This window comes from Pelodiscus sinensis, chromosome 1, assembly GCF_049634645.1.
Source record: "Pelodiscus sinensis isolate JC-2024 chromosome 1, ASM4963464v1, whole genome shotgun sequence".
In the NCBI taxonomy this organism is placed as follows: domain Eukaryota; kingdom Metazoa; phylum Chordata; order Testudines; family Trionychidae; genus Pelodiscus; species Pelodiscus sinensis.
This window is the reverse complement of record NC_134711.1, coordinates 86634478-86646669: the sequence shown is the minus strand read 5'-3', so window position 1 is coordinate 86646669 and position 12192 is coordinate 86634478. Positions and strand designations below refer to the sequence as shown.

At 46.4% G+C, this 12192-nt stretch overlaps 1 protein-coding gene across 6 annotated transcripts in view; it reads left to right on the top strand.

The window, feature by feature from the left end:
• Positions 1-12192, top strand: part of GRIN2B (glutamate ionotropic receptor NMDA type subunit 2B) — a 345981-nt gene that overhangs the window by 299326 nt on the left and 34463 nt on the right. The window lies entirely within an intron of this gene.

Below are 12192 nucleotides of genomic sequence, written 5' to 3'. Positions count from 1 at the left end.
TATCCAGCTTCTCATCCACTGTAATCCCCAGATCTCTTTCTGTTGAACTGCTACCAGCCTGTACCAATGCTTTGGATTCTTCTGTTCCAAGTGCAGGTCTCAGCACTTGTCCTTGTTGAACCTCATCAGATTTCTTTTGGCCCAATCCTCTAATCAGTCTAGGTTGCTCTGGACCCTGCCCTCTAATGTATCCACCTCTTCCCCTCCCTTAGTGTCATCCGCAAACTTGCTGAGGGTGCAATCCATTCGCTCATCCAGTTCATTAATGAAGAGGAAGATGTTGAATAAAACCGGCCCTAGAACCGATCCTTGGGGCACTCCACTTGAAACCAACCGCCAACCAGACATCGAGCCATTGATTGCTACCCATTAGGCCTGACAATCTAACCAGCTTTCTATCCACCTTACAGTCCATTTATCCAATCCATATTTCCTTAACTTGCTGGAAAGAATTGTGATACTGCAGCATAAATAATGGTAGTCTTTCAGTTTATTCTGAAGAGAATTCTAGGATTTACAATTACTTGGGGTAAAATCCTGGTTCGACTGAAATCAATGGGAGTTTTGCCATTGACTTCAATGGGGCCAGGCTTTTACCTCAATGTCCACGCCCACATGTAAATCAGCCTTTGGTAGGGATAGGTTAGCCATCACTGGTGCTCCATTCCATTGTGACATACCTCTGAATATAAATCCCAGAACTTCACTGACCTTGTTTAATAGAGACAGTCAGAAATGGAATTTTTTTTTACAAACATTTGTGCAGAAAAATGTCTCCTTGTTTCTTGTGCAAACATTTAATATTTTTTGACCAGCTCTATTGTTTGCAGTTAGATTGATTTTCCAACTCCTGTCTATTATGCTATTTATTGTCATCCCTCGATCTTTTTCACTTATTATTGAATACCTGGCTTCTCCCTCCCATTGAATATCTATGTTTCTGATTGAGTTTCCCCTTACATATTAGTGTGCATTTTTCCAAGTGGAATCTCACTTTATTTCCTTCTCACTGTTTTCCGGGGAGTTTATTACACGGTTTCTCCTCCATTCTACTTTAATGGGAGGTTGACTTCATAATTCAGAATGTGTGGTAGGATTTCCTGTTGGGAGTGGGGACCCAGAGAATGATTGTCCCATACTTTCTATGCATGCATGTGCAAAAATTTTTTAAAAAAGCTAGTTACAGATATCCTATTTTAACACATATCTGGTAACCCACTGAATTGTAACACTTATGGCCTGGTCTACACTGGAAAATTATGTCAGTGTAATAGTGTCACTCAGGGGTATGTAACATCCACATCCCTGAGTAGTGTCAAAGCTGATTTTAAGTCCCTGTGTAGACAGCGCCCAGTTGACAGGATGAATTTTTCTCTTGATCTGTCTACCACCGCTGTAGCATTTTAAATGTGGACAAGCCCTAAGTCTGTGGCAAGCATATAATGTGTTAGTGGGTGAAGTGGCATTAGCGTTCTGCTTGACAGGCTAAGTGATCCTAGTACAAGCATCTATTTGAGGTGCATCTAGAGATCAGATTGAGAAGAGGTTATGTGTAGTCCAATGGACGTGCGCTGGTGACACATTATAGTCCTGTGGTGAAGAGACTGTATATGTCACAATCTAGTCCTGATCTGTTCTGGTGGTGAATGTGTGTGCCACGGCTCGGTTGTGAAGAGGCTGCAGAGCTGTGATCTGTGTGTAGGGATTGAGTCGGTGAAGGGGCTATATAGCCCTAGTGAGTGCATGGTGGTGTGGTTGATAAGTAGCCCTCAGATGCAGTCTGGTCAGAGAAGAGGCTATACAGCCTTGAGGTTGGTAGTAATCCATTCAGGACAGAGACTGTTCAGACCTGACATGTGCATAGCGATCCAGTCAGTGAAGAGACTGTATAGTCCCACTGTGAGCATTTCTTTGGCAATAATTACATGCGACGGAAGCTGTTTCCACCAATTGGTTCACTGCTTTTATCTCAGCCATTTTACAAGGACAACTATTTTTAAACTTGCTATTTTGGAACTTCCTTTCTTTCTTTTTTTTTTTCACCGCTGAATTGTTCCCAGTTTGCTCCATTTCTTTGCCTGACCCAGTGGTGTCACTATTTCACCTGCTGACATTTTCACATCTTGCACATTTGCTAAGTGGAACCTGCCCCCTCCCAATACCTTTATGGGGGAATTTAATCTAATTCTTTGCCAATCTTGTTACAGTCAGCAGCACAGTCAGCAGCATTAACACTGATACCCCCCATGAGACTCATCTAAGCAGTGCACAGAACAAGACACGGGCACAAGAAGGCCAGGGAATTTGGAACACCACAGGGTATTGGGGAATGTGATAAACCACAAGAGCAAGGCCAGAGGGAACTGAATGCATTTTCAAGACCTCCCAGTGCTGTACGTGAGAAGTGACATTGAGCCCTCATGCTGTCATTTAGAATCAAGACAGTGTATTTTTTCATTGTAAATGATGAGAGAAGTCAAGGGACCAGAGTTTCACCACTGGAGTCCTGCATTTGAATCCTGTCATGGGACATGTGGTAGGGCTGATGGGGAAATACAGAGAGGAAAGAGGAAATGTGGGGATGGGAGAAAGGGAGGAACTGGATGTCTGTATCCATTTGGAATGGACTCTAGGTTTAACCTTGAGGGGGAAAAAGATGTCTGTTGTCCGAGTGGAGGCGAAGGGAACAAACTCGGACTGAAATTTCAGAAGTCTCTGTATGAGGGAACACATTTGTTGAAGTGGGCTGCAACCCACAAAAGCTTATGCCCAAATAAAGTTATTAGCCTTTAAGGTGCCACAAGACTCCTTGTTGTTAAGGAACGAGCAGCACTATCTTTTTAGCTTGCTCCATACTCAAGTCTTGTGCCTATGTAACTCTTTAGGTGCCTCTCATCAATATAGATTATGTAAATCGGGTGTAAGGAACCTTCAATGGCGGATATAGGGCAGGATGAGCGGGGCGCCTGCCCCGGGCCCTGCGCTGCAATAGGTCCCGCGCCGAGCCCAAACGGCCACTTGCGCCGCTTGCTCCCACGCGGCAGCCCGGCTGAGCAGCTCAGAACTCAGCAGAGCGTCATGGCGGAAGGCGAAAGCTGAGACAGAGGCTCCAGGTCCCACCCCCTAGATGTGTATGTCACTGCCCCGCCTCCCTTCGCCTCCCGCCGTGGTGCTCGGCTGAGTTCTGCGCTGGTCAGCTGGGCTGCCATGCGGGAGCAAGCGGCGCAAATGGTCGTTTGGGCTCCGCGAGTGTGAGGCAAGAGGAGGAGGAGGAGAAGAGAAAGAGAGAGTGAGGCAGAAGGGGGAGGAGACACATACAAATGAAAAATTTTAATTATTAATGCAGAATTTTGTTTAAGAATGACTTACAATATAGTTAAAATAAAAATCCAACTAAATTAAGTTTCTATCAAATTTACCAAATTCACATTTAATATGAAAATAGCCTTCAATTTGCGTATTTGACACCTTTTTTCTATTTTTTCTTCAAAAGGGAGCCCCGTGAAATTGTGCTGCCTTGGGCCCCGCAAAACTCTCATCCGCCCCTGCTCACCTTAGTACTGATATAACTCTGTCCCCCTGGAGCAGTACAAGATTTGTGTGTAGACAAGCCCTTAGAAGAAAAAGAATACAGTAATTCCTCATTTAACATGGTAGATACGTTTCAGAAAATGATCGTGCTAAGTGAAAACGTGTTATGCGGGGTCAATTTTCCCATTGAAAATAATGGAAAAGGTGGGGGTTGCATTTAAAGTACACGTGGACTCACAGCTCCAGCCTGCACTTGTTAGCAGCTGGGACCGGGACTTAAGGTTAGGGGAGAAAGGGGACTGGGTTATAGCAGGCAGGGGAGGTGTTTGGCTCTGGAGAAGGGAAGGGAAGGACAGGAGAAGGGGCTTGCAGCCAGTGGCTGGGTTTCCCCAGCTGGCCGGTCGCTGGCAGCTGCGCGGGACTTCCCCTGCCTCCTTGCAAAGCGGCAGAGGTTCGCTGCTCACCGTGCCGTTCCCTGGCGACCCCCTCTGGCCGGATGCCTTGCTCCCTTTCCTCTGCCCCCTGCTTGCAGTCGGCGGCTGAGTTTCCCCAGCTGGCCAGTCGCTGGCAGCTGCGCGGGGCTTCCCCCTGCCTCTGGAGGTTTGCCGCTTGCCGTGCCATTCCCCGGCGACCTAGGTCACAGTCAGATTGGTTCCAGATGGGCATGATGCGGAAACTTAGTAGTGCACTGCATGAATCAACCAAACATAAGTCACATAAGGACTCAGCTACTATGGTAAAGGCGAGATACACAGGATTAATGGGATGAAGTTCAGAAAGAGAAAATATAGGCTGACTATCAGGAGCAATTACCTAAGACTGAGCTCTGCTAAGTTGTGAAACCATTCCCCAAGAGAAGTGGTGGAAGTCCTGTCATGAGGGTCATGTAAAACTAGACCGGGCAAAGCAGTAGTAAATGTAATGTAAGGAACAACTGTGATTGAGCTGGCAGATGGACTAGATGACCAAGTTGGTCTTTTCCACCTCTGATTACTATGATATGCTCAGATAAAGCCACTCAGCAGCTCCTGGTTCACTGAGCAATCGCGGCTATATACTTTTGGACACTCCAGGATGTCTTAATAAATATGACTAATCTTGGAGAATATGTGGAAAATGAAATCTTTCTCTTGCACAGATTCATGCACGTAGACCTCATACACATATCATCTCACAGTCTTTTGCTTTGTGTCCCCAATACACACATGCCTTTTCTCATTCACATTTACACGTGCCATAACACATTCCCACATGCATCTCATGGCATTGGGCTCACAATGGCCTGGGGTACACTTCAATATTTCCTTGGCACAGTGAGGTTGGTTGTGGGTGTGATTTTTTTTAACCATCTTTGACTGACATAGCTATGCTGGCAAAAGCTCTAGAATAGATTCACTTACGGCAGCAAAAAAAAGTCTTGCTGGCATAGTTTATTCAATTCAGGGAACAAATTTAAACTATACCAGCAACAGAAGTCTTTTCTGGTTTAAGCTGCATCTTCATTAGGGAAGTTTGCCAGCTGCTGTAGCTATAACAAGAAACCCTTTCTGGCATAGACAATGCCTGTAACACAGACAGAACCATGGGCAGATGCATTTTTCTCTAGGAACCATTTGGTGATGGACAACATTTCTTTGTTTTTAATCTCAAGTTAATTATGGCCAGTTAGCTACCCTCTTTCCCCCTTATCCCTGCCAATCCCAGCTGTGTGAATGGGGGAGGGGGGGAAACTGTCAAACTGATATCCAAACAGCTGAAAACAGTATAGCCTAGCTTTGTGTGTGGCATGGCTCCAAATTGCTAATAAGATTCCACTGCCAGAGAAGTTGTTTAGCCCACTGCTGCTGAAAGCTTTCATGAAGCAGTGTAGGGGGAGCAGGAAGTTAGACTCTCTGGTTGGCTGGCAGTCCTGGGCATAGTGTTTGTTTAAACCCCTTGAACACTGGTAGGATCTCAGTCCTAAAGGGGATGCCTTCCAGAAGTCACTGCTAGGTTTTGATTTACTACTTCTCTCTTTTAAGGAGAGGAATAGGAATTTGAATGAGGTACAGCTATTAACATACATACCCACTGAAATGCATAAACAGATGCAGTCAGGACCACGTTGAAACACTTTTGGAGAAAAGCGCTTATATGTTACTCTATCCCGATAAACCAGTACAAGCCACCCTGTCCTCCCAAGTACATATGGGCATTCCCTTTGTCTGCTTCCCTCTAACTCACCACATTTGGAGATTGTTCCTCCATTTGTGTTGTTGCTCCATTTGTCCTTCATTCCCTTCCCTGTACAGAGGGGAGAGGAGTTCCTATCGCTCTGTAGCCCACATTTGGATGTCGTTCATGGGTGTCTGGGATACCCTGCTACCCTGGAGGGTAGCTGTGCCACTGGGTGTCTGTAGAAGGGGTGTTTAAAAAGTTTGATGAGGGAGCAGCTTAGGGATGTGGGATTTAGATACTGAACCTTTACGTAAGCATCCACATTTAATTTCTGAATTAAATATAATTTCTATATCTAATGAGTGCCCTTCCTAGTAGCCCTCTCCACATAATGCTCCTTCAGTAGGTCTCAGCCAGCACCTCTGCTTTATTGTCGTCTCATGGGAAGACCAAACTGCTTTTCCCTCTCTGGGCTGTCATCTTCTGGGCAACAGAGGAGGGAGGCCCACTCCCCCGCTTTGGGTCCTTCTGTGGCAACTAGGAAGTCCTTTGCTAGGAACTGCAGCAGAAACTGGCAATCCTGTCTCCCGCTTAGGTTCTCAGGGTACGTCTAAACTACATGGCTCTGTCGACGGAGCCATGTAGATTTGTTTTTTTGGCAAAGGGAAATGAAGCCATGATTTAAATAATCGCGGCTTCATTTAAATTGACATGGCTGCCGCGCTGAGCCGACAAACAGCTGATCAGCTGTTTGTCGGCTCAGCGTGCTAGTCTGGACGTTCCCCTGCCGACATGAAAGCCTTTTATCGACATCCCCTGTAAACCTCATCCTACGAGGCATAAGGGGGATGTCGATAAAAGGCTTTCAGGTCGGCACGGAGCGTCCAGACTAGCACGCTGAGCCGACAAACAGCTGATCAGCTGTTTGTCGGCTCAGCGCGGCAGCCATGTCAATTTAAATGAAGCCGCGATTTAAATAATCATTTCCTTTTTTCTATCTCTCTAATCTACATGCCTCCATTGATGGAGGCATGTAGTCTAGACACACCCTCAGTGATGACTGACAGACTAGACCCCCCATTCTGCATCTTTGGTTGGCCAGTTGGGCTATGTCTACACTGCACAGTTATTTTGGAATAAGCTATTCTGGAATAGCTATTCCGAAATAGCTTATTTCGACTAGCACGTCTACACTTCAGGGAAGCCTTAAAATTTGTCTGAGGCAGGCTTCTCTAATGTAGACATGCTATCTTGATTTAGAGCCCCAGGAGGAATAACTTAGAATGGCCCTGGTGAGGAGCTATTTTGAAGTAGCCAAAGTGGAGCGACTACCCACGCCTTATTTCAAAATAGCTACTTCAGAAGAAGCATTATTCTTCATAGAACGAGGTTTACAGAAGTCGGAATAAACTACTCGGTATTTCGAAATTATTTCAAAATAATGGAATTGCTGTGTAGATGCTCGTATAGTTACTTTGGAATAACGACCTTTATTCCAAAATAACTTTGCTGTGTAGATGCACCCTTGGAATCCTGTTCCTTCCTCCAATACACAGCGCTGGCATTTTCTTGGCGAGTAAGTGACCACCCTGCTCATCCACTTATTGTTGCATTTTGGGAGCAATAGAAGCCAGCAGAAATGCTTTATTATGCTGCCCTGCCTCTTTAAAAATTAAAGCACAGTGGCCATTATACTCCCACAGCAAGCCAAGGTGTTCTCCAGTCCCTAGTGAAAAGGACAGAAAAGGGGTCCTCTCACCTCATTCCTCCCTGAAAAATGAAATTATGTGATCATTTCTCTGAGGGGGAGGAATTTTCTCCTTTCCCAGGCCTTTTTCTTCTCTCTTGGGCCCATGGACTGTTGAGTGGCAGCTGGGCATTAATTCTTGTTGGTGTTACGAGCACAAAGCCAAGAGTCTCGGGATGAATATTTATGTGTGTTCCTGTCAAGCTTTAGCGCTAAGGTCACTGGGCCCGGGTATCATATGGATCCTTGCATATATTTTCTAATCTCGCTCTTCACAGAGCTACAGTGTGCATAATGGTGGTAGCTCTGCAGTGTGTGTTGTGGGGGTGAGTGGAGGTACTGCGTATTTGCCTTCCATTAAACAATAAGGCTACGTCTACACTGGCCCCTTTTCCGGAAGGGGCATGTAAATTTCACGAGTCGTCGTAGGGAAATCCGCGGGGGATTTAAATATCCCCCGCGGCATTTAAATAAAAATGTCCGCCGCTTTTTTCCGGCTTTTAAAAAAGCCGGAAAAGAGCGTCTAGACTGGCCCCGATCCTCCGGAAAAAGTGCCCTTTTCCGGAGGCTCTTATTCCTACTTTGAAGTAGGAATAAGAGCCTCCGGAAAAGGGCACTTTTTCCGGAGGATCGGGGCCAGTCTAGACGCTCTTTTCCGGCTTTTTTAAAAGCCGGAAAAAAGCGGCGGACATTTTTATTTAAATGCCGCGGGGGATATTTAAATCCCCCGCGGATTTCCCTACGACGACTCGTGAAATTTACATGCCCCTTCCGGAAAAGGGGCCAGTGTAGACGTAGCCTAAGAGTGTGTTTTCTTTAAATGGATGGTAGTGAAAATACCTGGATATAAATTTCATAGCAGCCATCTTCCCTCTAATTTTTCCACCCACATGTGGAATAAATTTTGTAATGTGCACCCAGGCAAGTTCATATGTGCACTGCTAATAGAAACACATGCTGCCAGTTCTGGACAGCTGTGGGCATGCTGCTAAACAGCTGTCTGGCACCTAAATCTCTCCTGGGTGGCCGCCCAAGTTCTCAACTTACAGGGAACACTGCTTACCAGTGACAGTTTTTTAGGCCAGTCTTTTCCATTTCTAGGAAATGACAGTTTCCTTCTCTGGGAGCATTTTTGGCTTAGGAGGCGGAGAAGGAGGTATGCCTGCTGGCTGGTCTTAATCCGATTAGGGTTGGTGAGCACAAGGTGGCTCTGGGGTCATGATTTTATTCAACACCACTTTATACGGTAATGAAATGTGACCGTGTTCCTTTTAACTCCAGCCGGTAGGAGCAGCTGCAGAAATAGCCCAGACAAGAACTGCTGCACTTTGGGGAGTGGGTAAAATGGGGCCTGCCAGGCCAGAGCTCCCATTCCGCAGCGCTCTTCTCCCGGGATCCAAAACTGTGCAAGAGAGACCCCTCACACACACTCAATGGCACACTAGGAGCTGGGGTGAAAGTAACTTAAATTTCTTACAGGCACTATCCTATCACAGCCCTGCCACAGGCAGGGGATGGTGGGGTTGCGATATGATAGCACCTGTAAGACATTTAAGTGCGGGGTGGAGTGTGTGAGGGGGAGAGGAGGGGCTCAAGGCAGAGGGTTGGGGGATGCAGGAGTCAGGGCAGGGGGTTGGAGACAGGGGTAGCTCAGGAGTCAGGGTTGGGTGTTTGAGAGGCAGATTCCCAGTCAAATGCTCCTGTCCCCAGTCAAATGGGAGCTGTGGAGGCAGTGGTATCAGGTAGGGAAGGGAGCTAGGGGTGGGTGAGGTGCTGCAGCGCCCCCTGGGATTCTGGCCCAGTGTCTTGGGTCTGGGACGTCGGCTGGGCTCTGAAACTGGCCCTGCCTCCACCCTCTGGGGCTCTCCTGGCTGCTGGCTTCAGCTTTGAGTGGGGGAGGGGAACGGGGGAGGACAGGATTAAGGCCCTGCCCCCAGTTGGCTACTTTCTTACTGGTGCACGGTACCTGGGCGTATCGGTTTACTTTCACCTCTGGCTAGGACCCAGGTGCTGACTCCTGCCATGTGGCCTTGTGGAAAAACTGCGGAGAGGAAGGAACTCCTGAGACTCCAGCTGGTAGGAGGAGCAGCCCTGGAAGCAGCCTAGCAGGGATCTTCACAGATTTGGAGAACTCACTACTGTTTTGACTGGACTTTCTGCTGATTAGCTGTTTGCAACAACCCTTTACCTCTTCCTCCCTGCCTCATCACTCCACCGTCACTCCACCCCTACCCTTCTTCTCCCTTGCCTGTCCTCCCCTCACTCCCTTCCTGTCAGCCTCCCTTCCCCCTTCTCTTTTCATTTAGCTGGTCTTGTCTTAACTAACTCTCCCCTCCCCCACAATAAATGATAGCACAAGCACGTTTGCTGCCATGACACTGTTCTCTCTGCTTGTGTGCAAGACCCCATTCCCCTTACAGTGCCTGCTTTGCCTATTTAATGGTAAGTTCTTTGACACAGGGACTGTCTGCTATTCAGTGTTTGTACGGCACTTGGCCTGCCCTGGGTCACCCCTGTAACCAAATTGAGGATTATTAATAATAACTTAAACATGCTGCAGTGATTTTTTTCTCTATCGAGGTTATTAAACTTTTTGATCATTCTGAGTGTGGCTGCTCCATTTGGGAGGAACTCCAGGTTCTGAGATGCATTTTTTTGTTAAGTATCAGCCTGTGCTTTAGGAACCACATCTGATGTTTTCTATTCTCAGAGAAGCAGAGGTGGATGCATTCCTTGTCTTTCTCTCTCTTGCGTATACACCAGCCGATCCATCTCATCATAACTAAAGGGAGAAGATTCCCTAGCTTAGCCAGCAGAGGGGACCAATACATATGCACAAAAAGGTGTGATGTATTTCTGCCAGTAAATAGAACGGCATGTACTGGTGCACACAAATACAAATGCTAGCTGATTGCAACGTAAAAGAAAAGCTAGAACAGCCACTGCCCAGAATATATTCTGTGCACTTGGGAGGGCCCTGACTTTGGGTAGATGGGCATTGGTAGAGACAGTAAGCCCCAGTGCCCCAGCTCCACTTTCCAGCCCAAGTGCCAGGTGCAGCAAGCTCATCCCCAATGCCCAGTCTGCGTGGGGGTGAGGGCAGGCCTGGATGAAAAGTGTGTGGGCCACAACCCACTCAGGCCCACCTATGACTATGCCACTGCGGTGAAGTAGAGTGCAGTGTTGCACACACATCCTGTATCTGACGTATACCATGAAGTAGAGCAGTGGTGGGCAACCTGCTGCCCAAGAAGTTCTGTGTGTGGCCCACGAGACATTTTCTTTATTGTTGCCCATGTGCGTGGTTGCCAGATTCCACAGGTTTCCATCCACATCATTTTATTTCCTACTGGTATTACTAAAGTGACAGGCACATAAAGCAAGGGCACATGAAGTGAGGTGTGTGCTGGTGTCATACAACCTTGACTGGGAGAGCCATATGATCCCTTCGCATCCAATCAAAGCACTGCTACGGTTCAGTCGGCATACGCCACAAATTCTAGGTACACAAGTGCAGTTAGCAAAATTACCCTGTTCCAGGAAACCGTCTTGGTTACGACACTCCTGCAGCTCATTGAGATGAAGAAGGGTCACGAAAGCGGCTCACTCACTAGCCGAGATTTCACATTGCTGGGGTAGAAGGCAGTGGTACGCACATATGTGTACTTACTCAACAGCCTATCTTGTTATATCAACAATATCTGGTCAGGTTTGGTCATTAGACTAAGAGTTGAACTGGCCTCTTATGACCCACATTATGGATGGTACTAAACAGGGAGGGCCATGCAAACTATCTTTCTGCAGCACCAAGGAAGGAATTTTCCATTGACCAACTGATCAATGCATGATTTCTTTTTTCTTTACTACTTTTATTAGGTTCTTTGCTTGCAATTTTCTGTGCTTCTTCCTGTCTCCCTGTTGTATGGATTTTAAGGAGTTGATAATTGTCAGTGGTAAATTTTACTGCTCGTAAAACTCCAGAGAGCATTGATTGTGACTTGAGTTAGGCAAGTGGCATATAAAGTCTTATTGCCTTGCAGCCATGGGGGAGCTTTACAATGAGTGTATTTCTTGGAAGCAGTAAGAGGCTTGGTGGTTTACTTCCACCATCCCTGTGTCAGGTATCAGTGGTTATTAGTGACAGGCATCCATACTTTCAGCAGAAGTAGGACGTTGAGTCAGGACACATGCCCAAAAGCAGAAAGCAAACTCATAGCTGCCCAAACTGGTTGTGGAAATGTCGTGAGAAGAGACTCTCTGTGTCATTATTTCAGTACTCCCTGCCCCAGAAAGAAGCTGAAAAAGTATTATTTTAAGAAATTAAGTAATACAGTCAGGATAAAAATGATATATTGCATTTACTGAAAATCCTTTCTTACCTGTGATCCTTACCCAGGCACTAGGGTATTTTTAATGAAGGATTTTTAAAAAAATCAATCTTGCTTCCCTCCCCACCTCCCCTCCTCAGCCCCCACTGTAGGATTGGTTATTTTCTGCACTTCTTTCAGTTGGAAAGTGAAACTTGGTGGATAAGTTTTGCTTCCGTCCTGGTTCTTAGGCACCAGCCAGATGCTGCTGTGTTTGGAAGCAGGGGAGTATTTAATTTCTTTTTCAAAAAGAATCCACACAACCTTAAAATAAGATTGGGGTTAACTTTGGTGTCACAACAGATGTTTTCTCTCTCAGAGTGGGTTCTTTGATGCAAAATACTGCTTATTGCTGAAAATTTATGAGGAATTTTCTTTTTCTGCCTTTCT